At 35.8% G+C, this 22152-nt stretch overlaps 1 long non-coding RNA gene across 3 annotated transcripts in view; it reads left to right on the forward strand.

The window, feature by feature from the left end:
- LOC118972837 (uncharacterized) overlaps window positions 1-21696 on the forward strand; it is a 71339-nt gene extending 49643 nt beyond the window's left edge. The window contains exons 2-5 of one of the 3 annotated variants that reach the window (XR_005061945.2): window positions 584-697; window positions 3257-3337; window positions 8092-8275; window positions 21439-21696. This is a non-coding gene — a long non-coding RNA (uncharacterized lncRNA). Of the gene's footprint in view, window positions 1-583; window positions 698-2902; window positions 3129-3256; window positions 3338-8091; window positions 8276-21438 lie in introns of those variants that run through there. The other 2 variants (XR_012133560.1, XR_012133559.1) reach the window with 2 other exon arrangements.
- Window positions 21697-22152: the final 456 nt, after the last annotated feature.

A 22152-nucleotide genomic window follows, 5' to 3' on the forward strand; every position in this document is an offset into this window, starting at 1 on the left:
GTCTTTGAGATGTTTCTAACTCCCATCCGTCATTCCCTTACTGTCCCCCACCCCTCTGAGAAGTACAGGTTTTAAATATTGTATGTGGAAATGCCCACTGCTTTAATACCCTTAAAGACTGATGACATGGCTCAACTGTTATAATCCCAGCATAGCTCACACAAGAACTTGTCCATAATATTTATTACATGTTGGACTCATAATGTTCATACACACACACACACACCCCTACATATATGGTTAAATAAAGTGTATTACCACAATTTCTGTTTGTTTTTAAATTTAAAATTTTCAGTGTGGCTACTAGAAAATTTAAAGAGACTTATGTGATTTGTATCTTTGGCTTGCATTTTATTCCTATTTGGACAGCTGTTCTATTTGGTAAAGAAAGAGAGAGAGAGAGAGAGAGAGAGAGAGAGAGAGAGAGAGAGAGAGAGAGAGAGAGAGAGAGAGAAGGAGGTACCAGAAGAGAGAGAAATATGACTACTTTGGGAAATTAATATAGTGCACCTCTTTAATTTCAGCTGTATTCTGACCTTAGTAGCAACAGTTTTGACTATGTGTTAATTTCTTTTAAAAATAGGTTGGACAGTTAGCAATTCTGAGTGGGTAAGTAATCCAACAAGATCCCACAGCAAACATCTCTTGGGTGACTGGACCAATAATGAAAGAAAGCAGAGATGGCATTTCAGCTGGGGTGAGTAAGAGAGGATGTCCTTGGTTGGCCTGAGGTCTGTGTGGAGGGAACATAGAGCTGTGTGGATGGTATACGTCACAATGTCCCGGAAGGTGAGTTCTGGGCAAGACATAGATGTGGATAATCCAGTGTACAGGCATACTTTGTTTTATAACACTTCTCTTTATTGTACTTCAACAATACTGTGTTTTTTACAAATTGAAGGTGTATGGTAACCCTGCATTGAGCAAGTTTGTAAACACTATTTTTCCAACACCATTTTCTTACTTCAGGTCTCTGTATCACATTTGGGTGATTTTCAAAATATTCCAAATTTTTTCACTATTATTTGTCGCAATGATCTGTGATCAGTTATTTTTTGTTACTCCTTAAACTGGCATATATATATATTTTTTATTGAAGTGTTGATGATCTAAAATCTTATATTGGTTTCAAATGCACAGTTCAGCAGTTACCCATATTATTAAATCCTCACCCCCTCTACTCTGGTTACTATCTATGTGATAAGTTATTTTTTAATGTTACTGTTTTAATTATTTTGGGATGTCATAAACTGTGCCCATAAAAAGATGTGTGTGTTCTGATCATTTCACTGACTCTTTCCCCATCTGTCACCCATTCTTTGGACCTTCCTATTCCCTGAGACACACAATATTGAAATTAGGACAACTAGTAACTGTACAACGGTCTCTAAATGTTCAAGTGAAAGGAAGAGTCCCTAGTCTCTCACTTTAAATGAAAATCTGAAATGATTACACTTAGTGTGGAAGGCATGTCAAGAGCCAAGACAGTCTGAAAACAAAGTTTCTTGCATCAAGCAGCCAAGTTGAGAATGCAGGGGAAAAATTCTTGGAGAAAATTAAAAATGCTACTCCAGTGAACACACAAATGATAAGAAAGCCAAGCAGCTTTATTGCTGATACGGAGAAAATTTGAGTGGTCTGGATAGAAGATCAAACCAGCCACAACATTCCCTTAATCCAAAACCTAATCCAGAGCAAGGCCTTAACTCTTTTCAATTCTTTGAAATCTGAGAGAAGTGAGGATGCTGCAGAAGAAAAGTTGGAAGCCAGCAGAAGTTGGTTCATGAAAGTTAAGGAACAAAGCCATTTCCATAACATTAAAGTACAAGGTGAAACAGCAAGTAATCTAGCAAGATCTGGCTAAATTAATCAGTGGAGGTGGCCACACTAAACAACCGATTTCCAATGTAGCTGAAACAGCCTTCTGTTGGAAGAAAATGCCATTTAGGGCTTTTGTAGCTAGAGAGGAGAAGTCAAAACCTGGATTCAGAGTTTAAAGGATAGGCTGACTCTTGTTACAGATGAATGCAGCTAGTGACTTTAAGCTGAAGCCAATGTTCATTTACCATTCTGAAATTCCTAGGGCCATTGAGATGCATGTTAGATCTTCTCTGCCTATGCTTTATAAATAAAGCAACAAGGCCTGGATGACAGCATATGTGTTTACAACATGGCCTACTGAATATTTGAAGCCCTTTCTGAGACCCACTGCTCAGAAAAAGTGATTCCTTTCAAAATATTATTGCTTATTTACCACTTGGTCACTCAAGAGTTCCAATGGAGATGCACTATAACATGAGTGTTGTTTTCATGCTTGTTCACACAGCATCAATTCTGCAGCCCATGAATTAAGGAGTAATTTTGACCCTTAAGTCTTATTCTTTAAAAAAAATTTTTTTTATAAGGCTATAGATGCCATTGATAGTAATTACTCTGATGGATACGGGCAAAGGAAATTGAAAATCTGTAAAGGATTCATCATTCTAAAAGCCACATTCTAAGAATAAACATGATTCATAGGAAGAAGTCAAAGTATTTACATTCAGGGGAGTTTGGAAGAAGTTGATTCCAATACTCATGGATAACTGATTTGTTCAAGGCTTTAGAAGTAATGTAGATGGGGTGAAATTTGCAAGACAACTAGAATTAGAAGTGCATCTAGAGATATGACTACACTGTTGCAATCTCATGATACTTTTAATGGATAATGGGTTGCTTCTTATGGATGAGCAAAGAACATGTTTTCTTGAGATGCTGTGACAATTGTAGAAATGATGGCAAAAGATGTGGAATATTACATAAACTTAGTTGATACAGTAGTGGCAGGGTTTGAGAGGATTGACTCCAATTTTGAAGGAAATTCTCCTGCGGGTATAATGCTATCAAACGACATCACATGCTACAGAGAAATTGTTCATGGAAGGAAGAGTCAATTGATAACAGCAAATTTCGTTTTTTCTTATTTTAAGAAATTGTCACAGCCACCCCAACTTTCAGCAACCACCACCCTATTCAAGCAGCAGCCATCCACATAGAATCAAGACCTTCCACCAGCAAAAATAGTAGGATTTGCTGAAAGTGCATGTAATGGTCAGCATATTTTAGCTATCAAGTATCTTTTCATTAAGGTATGCTTTTTACACACAATTGTATTGCACAATATGCTAGAGTATAGTGTAAATACAACTTTCACATGAAATGGGGAACAAAATAATTCATTTGGCTAACTTTTCCTATATTTGCTTTACTGTGACAGTGTACAACCAAATCTGCAATATCTCTGAGGTCTGCCTCTGTGGAGTTCTTTTGAAAAACTGTAAAAGAGAATGTGAACAAGGTAATGAGAATATGTGTGAGGGAGGTGACTTTCTAGTGATTAGAAATCATTTATTAATTCATTCTTTCATTCCATACATATCCTTTGCATTCTGTCGAGATCTATTTAAGCCTTTCTTAGATAGTGAAGAGGGAACCAAGTAAACTATCTTCATGATGTTTGCATTTAAAAGGGAATTAAAAAGATGACAAAGAGACAAATGGTTAAAGCATCAAATTTTTTTATTAATAAAAACAAAGTAGAGAAGAGGAAAAATAGGAATGAATCTTGAGTTAGAAAAGGTGTTTCAGGAATCTCTTTTTGAAGAGGTGACATTTGAACAGAGGCCTGAGTGAAGTGAAAGATAACACTCACTGTACCAAGTGGGTAACTGTAGGAAGATGATTCCAGGCCAGGGTGGTAGACATTCAAAGCTCTGAGACAGGTGCTGTGTGGTATGTATATGAAGAATAAACAAGGGGACCAGTGAAGCTGGAGAGGATTGAGTGACAAAGTCATCGGAGGTGAGGCTTCAGAGGAGATTGGGGTCAGGTTATGCTGGACCTTGAAGAATAATGTAAGGATTCAGGAGTTTATTTTAAACGAGATGGCCAGCCTTCATAGTGTTTTGATCATAGTACTGGTATCGTCTAGCTTATGTTTTAAAGGATCCCTCTGACAAGAAGTAGAACATGGATTCTGGGGGGCAAGAGGGAAGAAAGACTGGTGAGGAGGCTGTTTGAATAGGCTAAGTTTTAGTTTACATGAGAGGGCAAGTTGTGGAGGTGGTTAGAAGTAGTTGAATTTTGAATATATTTTGAAGTTGAATCAAGGGTTTTCCTGATATATTGTATCTGTGGGAGAAGGAAAGAATCCAAGGTTTGGGCCCCGTGTAGCTGTTAAAATGGAATCACCATATATGAAGACAAGGCAATCTGTAGTAGACAGTAATAAACTAAGGGTGCATGTTATAATTTATATGGTATCCACTAAAGGGAAAGCTAGAAAATGTATAGCTACCAAACTAATATACGAGAATATAGAATAATTACAAATGTTTGCTTAACAAAGGAAAAATCAAGAAAAAAAAATGTTAAACAAGTGGATCAAATAGAAAGCAAATAATATAATGTCAGATATAAACCCAAATATTAACAGTTACTTTGTATGGACTAAACACTCCATTTAAAACTAAGAGGGCAGAATGGATAGCAATATAAATTGAGAAGAAAACCATGGAAGAGGAACAAGTAGGAAAGAGTAAAAATTAGAATTCAGTTTTGCATATGTAAGTGGGGATGATTAGTTGTCACTTAAAGTCTGGAGTTTGAGAAGTTGAGGCTGAAAATGTCAATTTGAATCACTAGAAGTTTCCAACAGTTGAGTCTGCCTGTCAAATTTACATTTAAATAGCAGTTAGGTGACCAGTTAAGTAATACTTAGAAGATTAAAAGAGTACTTAGAAAGCATGTTTTAAAAGAGATTCCAACACCTTACTGATACTTGTATCAGTAAACTTGAACGATTTCTTTTCTTTCTTGGGAATCCATACACTATCAGAGGAGTATTTCATTGAAAGGGAATTCAGACCAGATGTTGCTACAGTCCTTTCCAGTTCTACCATTATAAGGTGAATCTATGATTGTTGCAGATGAACCATATCATTTCTTCACAATAAAATGTTCCTTGTTTTGTTTCATCTAAATCATATGAAAGAACTATAAAAATTTCTGCTCTTAAACTCCTTTTAAGGACCTCCAAGTTGCTCTTAGACTCACTCATTTACCTCGATGCCACTGAGGCAATCACCAATAAAATGTATTTTGTTAAAAGTATTTGGAGACTTTAGGAGATCTACGTGTATTTGAAATTGGAACACGGGAATTGATATTTGTTTTGTAATCTCTGCCTTTTATTACCACCTCATCACTAATTTCTAAATGTATCATTAAAAATAAAATCTTAAAATGCTTTTCTACTATGTAGTTGTCTTGGATTAGTTTATAGATTATTAATACTCTAACAGAATTCTCACCACTGTAGCTCTTGATTTCTGGCTCACATTCAACAGGTGGTCTTTTTCATACAAATTTAGGCATTTTTTTACACTAAATTTACTAATAGTTGGAACAGAAATCCACAAGGTTTTATTTTTCATTGTTAAATGATATATCCCTTTGCAATTTCAGACTGTTGGGGTCTGTTTGTATAATGATTCTGTATTCCAAAATATTAGCTGTCCTCCAAGCTTTAAATTATCAGCAAAAAAAAAAAAATACACTTAGTCTACATGGCGTAATCCAAGCCATTCACAAAAATTTTGAGCAGAAATAAAAGAGCAGAAGCCTATGTCATTCCATATTAAATATGCTTCTTAGCTTGATAATGATCAAATGACTGTAGTTGCATTTCATCAGAGATGAATTTAGCTTATGTTAATTGTATTTTATTCTCTACATGAAACAAATAGGAGCAGAGAATTGAGAGGGAGAGAGAAAGCGAGCACAGAACATAATGGAGGCTCTTTCTTCTTCATTCTGCTGAATTGAAGTTTGCCTTGTGGTTTCGGCTCTTATCAGATTCCTAGTTTTTATGAAGTTCTTAGTTTGATCATTTTGTCAGAGTGAGTGTGATTCTACTTTTTAAAGATTTTGGGGGGATATACAATATGCTTTGTAAACATGAACCAACTACTTCATATAATGCTCTATCATAGAAAAAATGATTAGTTCCATAGCTGGAGGGTGAACTGGCTGGGTTGTTCTTACTGAGGCACATTAAAAACAATTTCAAGGGCAATTTTGACCACACAGTATTATTATTCTGCAATAAAGTGAAACCTTCAAGATATAACTCCCCTTAACTGTACTATGACTTAGCCCATGATCTCCATCTTATCAATGAAGATATGATGTATAATTTTTGATGTTGATAAAGATGTCATTCTTTTGCTTTTCCCTAATCTCCCAAACTAGAAACATTCCCATAAAATGAAGTGAAGTAATTGAAATGTTACTTATTACCTGTAAGTATTTACTAGCTCCTCGCTGTTCTGTTGTTTTATTTGATCACAAATTATGTTTTCATACATACTTAGTTTTCAATATTTTCTAGAATCCCTTTAAAATTGGTGAATTTTCTCACAGATTCAGATACTCTGGCATGAGTACAGAGGACAGTGGAATTTTAGTTCTTTTATCCTGCAAAATGCTTAGCACTAATCACTTCAATGTCTGCTCATTCAGTTCTGCAGAAGTTGTATTTCCTACTACCTTTAATGCTCAGGTCAAGATTCAGCATTTTTGTAAAGTTATTCTGAACAATAATGTCCTATGCTAAAACTTTCCTTTCATAATGTATACATCACTTATAAAATAATAATTAACTGTTAAAAAGTTACCCTATGATCATTTATTTATTAGTATGAAATCATTCAATTACTATTATTTGAAATATGCATTGAACACTTTGTATAATTCAGATAGCATTTTAGGTATTGTGAATATAGTAGATGTAAAATATTTCATAGTCTAATTTACTTGTAAAGATAGTACATTTGAAAAATGGTTAATTGAGTAGGGTATGGGTTAAGACAGAGAAGCCCTAGATGCCATAAAAGCATGCAAGTGGATTGTGGATACATTTTTTAAATGTACTCACTTGGTGTGGAATAGACCTCAGGCATAGGTAGTTTTAAAGTTCCTCAGGTGATTCCCATGTATAGGAGGGAACAAGAACCACGGGTCCCCATTCTAACTGAATGTCTGCTATGGTACTAACACAAGCCCCTTCTGGTCAACCATCAGTACCTCTTCAAATGTTCACAAAGGACAGTAATAGTCAAAGGACTTTGAAAAAAAGAATGGGTTTGCTTTTAGCTTCCCTTTTCTTATAGGATCTTTACTACTGCCAGTATGTGTGAACCTGTGGACTCTCCATATGCAGCCGCCAGGAAGAACAGCCTCTAATTCTTTATATATACTCATTCAATAAATTGGGGATCAGGCATTTGGGGTCTTTATCCTCACAGAAAGTGAACTGCATCCATTTTATTCCCTTCACCGGCCTGTTTCCATGTGATGCCTTAGCCTGTAAGCTTCATCTCCACTTTTTCTTTAATTTAGAAGATGTTTTTCTGGACACAAGCATTATAATATTTTTTAAAGCAAAGATGAACAAATTCTCTGTTTACTATGGACAAAAAAAGATGAATAATTTTACTAGTTTGTTAAGCCTCCACTACCAAAGAAGAAAAACAGATGCATTTACTCTAATTCAGGCTAAAAATAATATTGTTCAAGGTATACAGGTAATAGAGAAAATCAAGTTTTCCCTCCATCCACCATTTATCTGAATAATTGCCTTATTTTCTCATCTTTCATCCTCCTGTCCTGCTAATTTTGCTGCATAAATGTCGCCTTACCTTTTGTGGCATTTGCTTTTTCTTTAGGTACCCTTCAAAGGTTAAAAAAAGAGAAAGAGGGACTATACAAACTGCATCACCACTTTAAACTATTAGAAAATAGAAATTCACTAGTTGGGACAATGCAATTCAAAACACCAAAAAGATAACAGGTTTAGAGAAGTTGGCATATGTTAGTGATTATGCAATCATTCATTTCCCACAGATTTCTTTTTATAGGAAGCTTTGGAAAATCCCAAAAGAACTGACCGAGTCATTTAAACCACAACAGGTTTCTTTCAACATCAAAATCATGGGTAGGAGTGGGTGAGGAATAATTTTTATTTTCTTTTTCTTTCTTTTATTTTTAAAGGCATGGATAGCCTGGTTCTGGGTGTGCAAAGCTGTGGCTTCCCCTCCTATGGACGCCTTCTGAACAGGAGATCTGACTTCCTCCCCAAACCAAGGCATCCTGAAAACATTCGAACAGAGGAAGCATTTTTTCACCATGACATAGGAAAGGGCCACAGAGATCCAAGTGGAAACGGACATTTCATGTGAGTGACTATTTCTGCCTCATCTTGGCTTCTTGCCTAATTCAACAGACACTTAGGTGGCTGAGGAGGGAAATTTTTGTTAAAATGACCCAGCTCTGAGTTGGACATGGAGCCTCTTGACTAGTGGCCGAGTTCCTTGTGCTAGCTTGGCAAAATTAGCAAATTTTTCTTTTAGTTGTTGTTGGGTTTTGAAAATACTTCATTTCCTGGCCACAGTTATCTTTCTCTAGTAGATAAAGGGACAGATCTCTTCCATCTCCACCATATAACACTTCTATCATCTTAGAAACTATTTTCTCAACCAGGCAGGATCCCCTGAGGACTCACTCTCACTCTCCATGGCTTCTTGACAGCTGGCTTACAACCAAGTGGTCTCCAAAAATTCCCTTTTTCTGATTGTGTATGTCAGTGGAAGTCTGTTTGCTGTCATCAGAAAGTTCATCTTACATGTATGACCACGGGGGCCATGTGTGCATGCATGTTCTGTGTGTGTGTGTATAAGAGGTGGGCACAGTGCCCAGTTTTAAGCTTTTAAGAACACTCACACACTGTGATTAGGAAAATTAGAGATTAAGGTGGAATTCCTCCCCTTGTGCTGTCTACAAAGCAGCATAAATCTTCTATGAGCCACCTATCATGGTGATGCAGTAAACACCACTGTGTTAACCAAAAATTAACAATCTTCTCTACTGGTAGCAGAGTGAATTGACACAACTTTCTGGATGACATTGTAGTACTACAAGTCAAAAGCTTTAAAACTCAAATATCTGTACTTAGGAATTGATCTTAAGGAAATGCTCATAAGTGTACACTATTAGTAAGGATTTTCATTGCAAAATACAAAGTAAAAATAACTTAAAAGTCCATCGTTTAGTCAACTATGATACATCCATCTAATAAAATATTTTGTAATTGTGTTTTTAAAGAATACCCCAAGAAACAGGCTAAAGGTTTTGACATAACATAGAGTGAAGAGTAAGAAACTAACATGGCTCAATGACAACTTGTATAAATATGTATGTGTAATTACACAGAGTGAATGATGAATACGAAATATACCGAAATTGTAAAGGTGATTTTCTTTGTATCTTGACGTTCTAGGTAGGACGGATGGATGAATGGATGGATGGATGGATAGACAGATATTAGATTTAGGTGAAACTTCTTTTTGTAAGAAGGAAAATGCATATCTATTAAATATAAAAAAGAAAAATATTTACTCAGTTTGTAAATATTATAAATTATGAGCATATCTATATCAAAGTATATTTAAGAAAACATCCTTTTTTTCCATACATCTAACCACCACAGAAAATAAATAGGTTAAATAAGAAAAGAAATTCTAGATAGGGCAGAGGACTAAGGGACCAACTTGTTCCTCTCTCAACTTTCCCAGGAAAGAAATAAACACAAAGAGGTGATTATCTCTTATCAGTCAAGGTTACAGTCACTTGGTGATAGAGCCAGAACAAGTCCTAACACTAAACTCGTTCCAATATGCAACGTACTGCATTTTATTAATGTGGTTCTTCCTTTGTTTACACGTAGGCCATTGATGTTGATTAGAGTTCGGATTATTTGGTTGGTATTTACCTCTCAAATGATCACCTGTTTCTTGATATTGCCAGTGGTTTGACATTCTAAATTGAAAAAGGCTGTCACAATATTAACAGAAGTCTAAAATGTTGTGTAGACAATGTCTGATAAGCGTTGATATGCAGCGAGAGCTTTTAACTTTGAACCTGTTGCTGTTTATGCATTTGACTTTTAACGTGGATGATTTTGAATTTGAGATTGCCTCAAAATCAAAACTACAGGGAAAATAAACCAGAATACATTATTTCCAATCTAGTAACACAAAGTTCTTTTAGTAAGGTATTTTTCTGCCCCAAATATAAAGCCTTGTAAGAATTCAATAAATATGTGTTGACCAAATTAATAAATGCATGATGTTTTCAGAAACACTTTTCTGATGATATAGAGTTATGTATAGTCAGAATTGGCAACATTGTTTAAATAATTCATATGCCTCTTTCTTTGTATAGGATAATAAAATAATATTTCCTGAAGTACAAGGGTAGATGAATTTTGGTTTAAACTTTTATTTTTCTGAATCTGTAGATCTTATGTTACAAATATTAACTGTGGAAATATCACAGAATATCTACCTGGTATTATAGTCTTCTTACAATTCAGTGAGTATTTGGGATTTCTAAGTAGGGAATATTTAAGGTAATGAGTTCTGAATAATATGTATTAACTCTATTTTAATGGCCCATCCTTTTTATTGAAAACATTAAAATCTTTTAGAAACCACTTTATAAATGCAATTTAATTCTTTTACCGTGTTCATAGACCACTGCTTTTTTAAGAGATTAAATGACTCAGGTTTGAAGAAACAAATTACTGTGCTAATTTTTCAGGTATTTCTCTTCTGGATATGGCCACTAACGTCTAATTCTGGCAGTAGAGTCCCCACAAGTGCTGTTTTCATTAGTGCTCCACTGAGTGACTTGTCAGGGATCTGAAATCTGGTATAAGAAACATACCTAATAATAATTAAGTATTCAGCACTTTCAGAAACAGACTGACTCTTCTAAGATAATTCACAGAATTGGCCTCATGAAAAACTAAGTGATTCCACCAAGTAGAAGGACTTCAAATGTAATTTAGGAGCTTTTCGTAACATTTATAGACTTATTTTCAGGATTTCTAGTATTAAAAATTGAGGTTTCCCTATGATGTGGACTATTGAAAAGCCCAGAGCAGGGTACTGGTGGACCTGTCCCACACTAATAAGGTGTTGGGCTTGACCATAAAGTCTTTTAAAAAACTGGGCAGTATTCATTAAAAGCCAGGTTTCCAACTTCCTTTGATAAACTGGAGGATGTGACAACTGGGTTCTCTTCCTCTGCAGTCAGTACTTGCAGTGTACTGGGCAGAGGCTGCCTGCTTGGAGGAGGCAGGAGCCCTTCGCTGGCTGTACTCTAACTCTGACCTAGACTGCCTCACTCAAATTCTACTCCATTTACTACTTGATGGCTATGGAAATTTAATTTTTTGAGCCCTAACAAAGACTAGAGCATTGTTGATGCTTCCTTATGCCCCAGGTATGTTTTGTAATTTGACTCAGCAATTAATCGCATGATGCTTCAGAAAGCACACTGAAATTTCAATAGATAAATATCTTTTGTATCCTTCTAAGTATGAATTACAGGCTTTCTTCATTCATTTTGTATCTTCTTTCTGTCTTTAAGGAAATGATGTAAAGTCTCCTAACCAGTTTTTCCTGACTACTGCACTCTGCTTTTCTGCCTCTTTTCTGAACTCTTCCAGCGTTTTTTTTACCTCTAAAAATTTAGCTTTTAAGATTGGCTTTATAATATTCCTATAGAATTCAATTCAATTCAGTTAGATATTTTTCTCCAAGGAAGGCAAGAATAATACCTTTTACTAATATTACATATATTACTAATATTTTTACTAGTGTTTTTAATAATATACTGTTAATTTGCTAATACTCCTCCTATTACAAAAACTGTGTTAACAGCAGATCTGCCAATGTATTCATTGATTCTATCAGGATTTCTACTTCTTCAGTATTTAATCTGGAACATTCATTTTCTTCAGCATGAAAATAACTTATTGAACTGTAATGTATCACCCATAATATACAGTAAGTCAAATAATCCCAATTCTTCTTCCATCTTTAGGAAGAATTATTTTAAAAAAAATACATCATCCAAAAATGTAGGTTCCTGCCCTGAGTATCTATTTCCTTACACATTTCTCCTTACCACTACTGACCCAGTGTTTTCCTCTTTTAATTTCTCTATTGACTTTAATTAGACTCATGAGTTTGCTGGCCAGGTGGATTTTCCCTAAATACTCACAACTCTGTTCTCTGGGCTAGCAGTAGAATTAAGTTAAGCTGCAGATTTGAGGCAGAATCTAACGTTATAAGCTGTGGAAGGTTCCAGTTTCACCACAACTCATTTCATTCACTGAGGATTTCAACAGGCAGCACTTTTAATAAGCCAGGCTCAACATTTTTCAAGGAATACTTTGGGATCCATTTTTGAAAGCAATATTGGTTATGATTCCACAGCTGGAAGATTTCCGAGGAAATAACGTCTGTCCTCTTGAAAACACGCTTGGTCCAGACGACACAAAGAACATAACAATTTTGAACAACTGGCTCTAAATTTTACCATAACATATCTCTAATGTAATTTTCCAACAGCATTGTAATAGACACACAATGGAAGAATGATAGAACTAGTTGCAATTCACTCTCTTCTTTTCTTTCATTTTATTTTGTCTTTCAGGAAACATAAAGTTGCCTACATTATTTATATATATTTACTGCATTAACATAGATTTCATTTGTAATTTTGTCCTAACATTCATGAAGAAGGAACAGAACAGAACCTAAAATCTTCCTGCGAGCTCATACAGGGCATTAGATCGTCTCAGGTACTGGCTGCTGGTTTTATAAAAGGATAGGATTTCCATTTACTCCAGGCAGGCTTAATGTATTGTTCTCAGAGTGAGACAGTCAGAATGAGTCAGGAGCCAAAGAATACACTTTATAGACACAAATAATCGTAAATTCAGAATGTCACCTTTAGGCAGAGGCATTTTTATTATTGTTAGTGGAGCTGCTGAGTAGGTTTGATGTTTTATTCTCTTGAGGACTCAATGTTCCTGAGTCCTGGAGCCCTGTCTTTATCAGGCTCACAAGGAGGGAGCCCAGCCAAACTTGCTTCCTATACTTCTCTGTGATTGATAGCAGATGGCATGCTTTAAAATAAACCTATCCATTAGCAGTCCTCAGTGTTTTTACTCAAGACATTTACAACTGTCTCAAGCAGAAAACACATTCACTCCATGAGCTCGTTTCAGTCCACAACAGCTGTACAGGTGCAAATCTCTCATTAACTCTTAAATAGTAGTGAAATAAACAATGGCTTTTTCTCTCACTTTATTTAAGGGAGTATACTTCAAAGCTGCTGTGAAATAACTCTCCCCCACAGCAGAGCTTCAAAGGTTGGAGTTTTATTAAAACTGAGCAATATTATGCAATGATATGCTAGTCCAAGGAATGCGTACATCATGTGGTAGATGTTATAGTTTAAAAGTTTGTTTCAGTGAGCATAGAGTTAGGGGCAAATTACCCATCTCACAGGAATGTTTACAAGGAGGTAGAAAAGAAGAAAAACTCAGCAAGCGTCCAAGGCAGCACTTAGGTCCCTGGTTACAATGCACCTCTATTCTGCACAGTCTCCCATCCTCCTCCCCTTTCCCTCCCTGCTTCAAGGGTGTATTCGCACTGACATTCACCAGTATGAGGAGTTAAAAAGGGTTTGTTTTTAGGCAGCCATTTGAATTCCCTTGCATATCGGTAGACAAAAGCAAAATCATTTTTAAAGTTAATTTGTTACTCATATTGAATGAACATAGGTGAGAAGGTTGATTTGCATTTAAGGAGAGAAAAAAATCTTTGAAGTTTGAAAAGTGTTATGATTAATATTGACCAACACCTAACAGAATTTGCCTTGTGTGAAGTATTGGCCTAGAATTTTACAAAAATTAACTTATTAAATCTTATCAACATCTCTTGAGGAAACTATCAGTATTCCTAATTTTACAGATGAGAAAGCCATTATGCTACATTATCTTCATTATAATTAAAAACGAGACCCTATCCAGAGAGTTTCCTGAAAGGAAGATTTGAGAGTATGGATTCTAAGGCTATACTGCCTGGGTTCAAATTCTTGCTGTGGCTTAATTATCTGTATGACTGAGGGCATGTCATTTGATTACCCTCTGTCTTACTTTTCCCACTTCTTATTTTATAACCCTACTTTAGGCTTGTACCTACCTAATATGGTGGTTGTAATGATTGAGTGAATCGGTGTATGTATAATGCTTAGAACAGTGCCTGGTACTTAGTAAATGCCATGTAAGTTTTAGCCACTTACTTAGTGTTGTCACGACCATCATTATTGAAGATACTGATTGGCATTAAGACACTGATGTTAATTAGTCTTCTCTGATTATCTTCTATGTCTGGGACTCGGTTTTGAAATACTTTAATGTCCAAACAAAACAATTCATTTGTTTTTATTTTACACTTTATTAATCAAATATCTACATAGTTGCCAATCTGAGACTCTTATCAGCATGAGGTAGTAAGAGTTTTCATATGAAATTGATAAGATTTTGCCCCAAAGCAAAGTAATTTGACATTCCAGCTTTAGCAGCCTTATTATTGGTAAGTATGTAATTCCCTTAGGCCTTCTGAAATAATGGAACTGGTTAATGAAGCCCCTCATTACAACCTTCCATGGGTCCCCATGGTCCCATGCTGCCATGAGAGGTAAGCCTGAGCCAAACTATCTCTTCAATGTGCAGCTGGAGAGAAAAAGCAGTAAAAGTCATAAAATGTTCCCTGTAACTACCCTATCCCCTGCTATTTTTTTAAAGGGTAGTCTGTGTTAAAGCCATTAATTTCCCAATGAATACCAATATAGACAGTCCTAAAAAATATGGTGGAAGAATCCAAGCACATGTGAAGCACATCCATCAAACCCATCTGATGGTTTCTCTGTGTTTCCTCTCACCAGGAGCTTTTCTGTAGAGACATTTACTTTCTTGTCTTTGTGATTGCCCTCAAGTTAGTTTTAGAATGAGTATACCAATGCACAAGCTGAAAAAACCCAAGTGACATAGGAAAATTTAGGTGAAGAACAACACCAGTTGGTACTGGGTGTTTTCATTTTGGTATAGATGTTAGATATCCAGTCATGACAACTGCAATAACTATTTGGTGACCTGGAACATTTCATTTGAAATTATGAAAAGTAATTCTATATTGGGTGTGGTTGTGGAAGGTTAACGCTGGGCCAATGGATAGCCCATACTTCTTGCTGTAAGCTTCAAGGGAATATGGCTAGTACTTGAAATTATTCAAGGGACTTTGGTGTGCATTTTAGAGGAAGTTGGTACATTAATGGTTCTGCTACATTTCATGACTAGTTTTTTAGTATCACACTGAATGGAATTAAGTCAGTTAGATTTATAAACTCTTTCAACAGAGAGAAAGAAGCCTAAGAATGGGGTCTAGGAGAAACAGTACACCCATTGGATTAAATTTATTAGAGATAGAAATTAAGTTTTTAGTGAGAAATGTTGTTTTCCCCAGAAAGATATATATTAGAAGCTTGATGAGACATGAGAATGCATTTAAGCATTAAGATTATTTTTTTGTTGAGTGAACTAAGACTATATTATTATAGACGTGTAACTGAGTATTAGTTATTTCGCTTGTAGAATTCCAAATCATCAGCATTTGAAATGCACTGGCAGAACAAAAGGGTGGATCCCTGAATTCTCCAAAGAAAAATAACCAAGTATCTGTCTACCCTAACATCAATTATTCCAGCTCTTTAGTCCTAAGTGTAAGCTCCCTGTATGTCAGATTCTTCAACTGTAATTTAAGAGTGTTGGACTGGATCAGAAAATCAAGCGGCTTGGAGTCCCCCATCTCAGGACCATGACAGGCAGTAGTAATTGATTACAGAGTCTCTCACCGAGCCGCTGTGAGGCCTCTGGATTTTCAGTGTAGTGACCCAAGCAGCCTTCTTGTGATCTTCATTGCTCAACGTGAACTTGAAATAAGACTTGTTGGCTATCTCTAGCAGCCTCTAGATGGTCCCAAAAATGCAAAAACTCTAGGTGAAGCTTCCCACTGGAGGTGGTGTCTCTGCTTAAATGGCCAGATGCATTAAAAGGAAAATAGATAAAGAATTCTTATTTTGGTGAATACGGCATGAATTCTGGTGCTTTTATAATACCTTTAATGACTGCATTTCTATGAGAAATGCTTCCTCTCAGGGAAATGTTGACCTTTCCATAATGGTTCATTAATTTACTATTATGGCTTTAAAACTGCTGAACCTATTGTTTTCTTTTAGTTGTTCACTTGGCCCCTTAGTACTTTCTGTTAGTTTATACCCAGTCTGTGTTCCTCTAAATGATCCAAAATTGTGTTCCCAATGTTCTCTTCAATAGCTTCTTATCCCTTGAGCCCCCTTTTCATTTGTTATTTTGAAGACTTCTTCTATTTGCTAAAAACATGAAAATAGAAATTTCTAAGTAGGGCATATCTGTCTCTAATCCTCTCTGGACTCTGTTCCATTGGAAAGTTTTAAAAGTTGAGTTTATTCCTAACTCTAGTCCACAGTTGGGTTCCTTTGCATTATCAGTCATATGTCAGAGTAGACAGCATTTACCTGGAGTGTTCTAATGTGAAAAACAGCCTTTGTAAAATCAGGAAATAATCCTTAGCTTATGAAACTTTACTGATAAGTTTATACCCCATTATAATATTATCTGAAGGTATAGCAATTTCTTAAAAATATCTCAAATTTAGCATTGCTCCTTTTTATGATTCTTCTTTTTAGTATAGTTTCAGATGGAGAAAAACTCTCCCAGTTCAGAAGCTTATTATGATTAGTATACCTTTTAAAGGCATTTTACATTTTGTGAAGTGCTTTGTAGTTCCCATTACTGGTGATTTTTAAGAAACTGTAGTCTCTTGGATATGATTATGGGTTCGGGCTTAGAAGATAGATTTTAGCACCCCTCTGACTCTGTTACTTGATTTGGGTAACAATGACCACTGGCCCTGTTTCTCCACAATCATGCTGTCATCTCTGCAAAGTGGGTGTGATATTGTTAATTTTGTTTGTGTATGTAGTAAAAAGAAATATTATCCTGGCTATTTGCCTTAAGTTCTCCAAGAGAAGAAAACCCTAAGTAGCATGCAAAGTGCTACTTACTATGTCATTTAGGACTTTGTTTCCCACCCTCATGTTCCCTTCATCACAGAGAAGTAATGCCATTGTCCTTGAGCTGGAGCAGTAGCTGGATGGTAGCCAAGGATTTGGGTTGGCTCCCCAGTGGTGTTTGACATTTGTGTTAATCATTTGGCTTTTTGGCCACCTGGAGTAATGTTAAGTTGGATTTGTACACTCAGCACAATGAAACAAGCAAACAGACTTTTAAATGTTGAACATTCAGCAAATTAACAGTTAGAAAGGTTTATATTCAAAGGCAATAAAGCATTGTTATACAATTAAAAATAAACAGCATTTACATTAACAATAAATAAATATATACTTGAGGAACATATAAGAAAATATATTAACAGTAATTAACATATAAAACTTTAAGCAATATTTTAATTGTTTACAAAACTAACTTTTCTATTGTACATCTATAGCAGGGAAGCCAGGGAATTAATCAACCAGGTTCTAAATGACTATCAAGTTTGATAAAAATTGGGTCAAAGGCTTGACTAGTACAATTTCTTCTTTGAAAAATCTGCACGTGACTATTCCCAGAAAGATTTTTTTAAAAAGGCCAAAAACACTTTATAATAAACAAAATGGCAATATAACTTTATATGGAACCTTTATTTTCAAAGGATCCCAGAATGCTTATAAACTGTTATTCAAACCATATACAGGAACCACTGAAGCACAGCCACATTTTGGAGCCAGAAGAGGAGCTGAAATGTCAGTTGGATAGGATGTTCCTGCTCTGCTGGAAGGGGTGTGGCTTGCATGACCTAATAGGGGTTTTCTGGCTCTGATTTCTGCAGTTCTGTGTGGGTGGAATTCCTCTCCTTGGAGCTGCATAAGGCAAGGCTATGTCACTGTGGATGGTGGGAAGTGAAGGAGAATATAGTGGTGGAAAGAAGAGGCATGGAAAACGGGCTGTTTATGTTCCTGTCGCCAAGTGGCAGTAACTACAGACACGGTCCCCAGTTTGTCAGGGCTCCTTGTTCCTGGGGTAAAATGACTCTGTTCCAATTGCTATTTGCATCAGTTTACCTGAGTTGTCGAATGAAAACCTTTTCTCCTATGGGAGTTTTTGGAGGAAAGATATAATAATAACAGGTTCAACTGGCTTACATATAGAATCAAAGAATGTTAGAACAGGAGGGACCCTAGAGATTATCTGGTCAAAAACCTTTACTTTACCTTTGAGAAAACTCGGACACCAAAGAGGGGAAGTGGTGAGAGCACTACCTTAGATCAGTTAGAATATCCCAGTTGGCTGGGACTTTAGTGATTAACTAGTACATCTCCCACATGATTATAGAATGACTTCTGAAACCTTTCTGAGAGTTAAATCAGCAATTCTGTTGACTGACAGGGACTTATGAATTCAAAGAGCAATGTCTCTCATTGCTGGAACTGTCCCCTTAGACACATTCCTCAGAATATCCATTTTTTTCATTTATGTATTACCCATTTTCTGACTGCCAATTATGAGCCAGGCATGAAACTAGGCTTTGAAACAAAGGGAGCTAATACTGAAACATTGGCACCTAATTTTTTGGGGGAGCACACTACATGTTAGTTACCATGTACTTCACACGTATTAACTCATTTACTCCTCACAACAAGTCTGTGAAGTGGACCTGTTCTTTTCCCATTTGCAGGTAAGGAAGGAAGTGCAAGTATCTTGCCAAAGAAAAGCAGCTAAAGGTTGGCAGAGCAGGGTGTGATGGTCTGGAGCCCATGCTCTTAACCCTAACACCATGCCATTTTTTAAGTTGCTGGCCATACTAATAAATGAGCAATACAATAACTGAATCTTATTAGAGCTATAAAGTAAATCAATAGGGCTCTGTTCGAGGCTTAATGGGGGACTTATGTTAGCCACAGTGGTGAGGGACTACCTCTTTGTGGGAAGGGAATCCTAGGAACTAGTCATGACAAAAGCCCTTCTCTTGGGAAGAGGGAAGGGAAGAACAAGCTCAAAAGCTACCCCAACAAAAGTGGAAAAGAACCTGATAGATTTTGAAGCCCAAACTCTCTTCCTTGAGTGTTTTCTAATTTAATTCTACTTTCTAAGTTACACAGAATAAAATGAATCTCTCTTTCATATACATTTGTTTTGGAGGTAAATTAAGCTCTTTTTCTTGTGGCATAGTATATAAACTGTCAATCCTAATTTTCATGAACAGACTTTGCCTTTTAATAAAGTCCTTTGCAAAACTGTTAGTCTTTAATCTCTGCTCCTTTTATTTTATTGTTTCTACCATCTCCCTTGCTGCCGCCTTCTCTTTGAAATAACCATGTTTGTTACAAATGAACTCCACTGATCCTTAGTACATTCAGGGAAATAACTAAAATGTCTTTAGTGCTTACTATGTACCAAGCATCACAGAAAGTACCTTATATACTTTATCTCATTTACATCTCATAGTTCAGTTGTATCATGAAATTATTTTACACAATGAGGCCAGAAAGATTAAATTTGCCTGAGGCCACCCACCTGGTTAGTAGCAAACCTGGGATCTGAAAGACTTGTTTTTATGATTCCAAAAATTGCCCATGTCTTTTCTACCCATAACTCATGTGAAATATGCTTATATTATAGGCTTATGACTGGGACTTCCTAGGACAAAATAGAAAACTCAATGGAATTGAGGGCATACTTTTTTTTTCTCTCTCTTTTACAGATACAACTTTGATCTCAAGATGTGTCTTATAATTGATTGCATCTTATAATCCAGTCATAGCATAGTTCTCATTGCCTACTTATGAAGGCACTTGGTCAAAGATAATATAATTTACTTCAATTGAGTTATATGTGGGTTGTTAGAACTACATATGTTGAGTATAACTGCTGCTTATTTTTTTACTGAAGTATAATTGACATACAATATCCTATTAGATTTAGGTGTGCATTGTGATGCAATATTTTTATACATTATGAAATGATCCCCTCGATAAGTCATTACCATCTGTCACCATACAAACTTGTTGTAATATTATTGACTATATTCCCTGCTGTTGTGTATCACAGCCCCATGACTTATTTCATAACGGCAAGTACCTCTTAGTTCCCTTCACTTGTTTTACCCCTCCCATAATTGCTTTTCAAAACACTTTCCTGATTGTTGTCTCAAAACTTGCTGTTCACTCCTTGTGATCAGATCAAGAAACATAAAATCAAAACTTGCAGAATAGTTCCAAGTGATTTGGAAAAAATTTAGAGACAATGGTATAGCATTCTTAAAGATAAGAAACATCAGTATTCTGCTGACATATTTAATGCTACTGTGTTAAAAATGTTAAGTGATAAATGCATATCATGTCATCATTTAATTAGCATTGCTTTTATTTTCTTCACAGTACATAAAATAATCCTCAGTGTTAGAATCCATGACCCCTTACAGCCAATAAAGTATTATGAATAACTTGACCAAATTCACCTAGAAGTGACCTATAATCACAACATTTATAAAGTGTCCATATTTCAGACTTTTGATTACTAAACTCTTCTGCCTTCAGTAAAGCAGTGAGAAATTATTTATCTCCACCACAATTATCAAAGATGGGCCAACTTGTTAAATGTATTAAAAATGAAAATGTATTCTATGTTATGCCCAGAAAATACTGCACAACTTGGAATATGGCCTAATAAAAACACATATTCAATCAATGTTGATTATAATTCAAGATGATATGCTTTCAAATAATAATATTGATTTTATTTCTTCCAGGTAGCCTTTAAGGACAATGGATTAAGATGGTAGCCAGTCAAGAACACACAATGTGTTCATTCTTTATGCTAGGTTTCCCTAAGATTGTATTTATTTCCTGAGGTATGAGACTTGTAGTCTAATATGTAGGGATACCTAGGCTTGGCATGTTAAAAAGTAAACTGAAACACTATATTATCTTAGGATAAGAACATAGAAGAAAAACTAAACTAGGGAAGATTAAAGAATTTCTTGATGGAGGAGTATCCTTGAAATTAAATGTTTCTCTAGGCAAGTTGACATTTAAAATGTGTGACTTAAGAGAGATAAGAAGAAAATTGTGAGAAACATAACCTTAAATATTTTGGATCACATTTTTGTGAATTATGCAGCATTTGGCACAATGTTTAGAAAACAGAACACTCTGGGGTAATGATGAATATTTGCACTCTATGTGAACATATATGCACACTCACACAATTATATTATGGTATACTGTGCTAGCTATATAAACTAGGTCTATGTAAAATTGTTTTATATGTAACATTTCCGTCCCTGGGACTAAATGGTGGTTCTTTAAAATTTGTTTTTCTAGATGCTTCCATTCTGAACTTGCGGAACATAGCTGTTGGAGAGCACAAATGTTGTTTTAATTCCTCATGGGAAGTCAAAATGTCCTTAGAGAAGTCACCCTAGAGCCATCCTTAGAAATGGCATGCTGTAGACTGGACAGAATAAAGCAGCCAAGAAATAAAATGAGACTGTGTTATCATTGGCGACCCTTTAAACATATTAAAACCTCTCAGAAGAGATAATCTGCAGTAGGGAATAGCGCTGTGTTGGCACAGGGTACATAGGGTGACTTAATGGGTCTTTTCCATCTCTAATTCCTGTGATATTGCAGATCTAAGAGATGGAGCCAGTAATTGCTTACAACATAACAGATTCCCCCCCCTTCCCCCTCTCCTTTTCTTTCCCCTCCCCTAGAGTTCAGCAGAGAATCTCTTAAAATAAACAAAAACTGTGAGAAACTAAGAGAAGTCAGGGACTGGCTCACTCTTTTTTGAGGCAGAGTATGGAAAGTATGAAGCACCGATTTGACTGTAAAGGCTGGAAAGCATAGGGGCCTGAGCCGTTTATACTATAGGCAGTAGTTAAAAAAGAGGGAAAAAAATCTTGAAAAAATGGGTGTAACCCTGGGCTTTGATACAAATGGCCTTTCAGCCCCCACTTGAGATTTGAATATCCCCAAGGGAAGCTGTGGTTTGGAATAAGATTGTGCATTTAATTTCACTCAGAGAACTTATTG

The sequence above is a fragment of the Manis javanica genome, chromosome 7, assembly GCF_040802235.1.
Source record: "Manis javanica isolate MJ-LG chromosome 7, MJ_LKY, whole genome shotgun sequence".
In the NCBI taxonomy this organism is placed as follows: domain Eukaryota; kingdom Metazoa; phylum Chordata; class Mammalia; order Pholidota; family Manidae; genus Manis; species Manis javanica.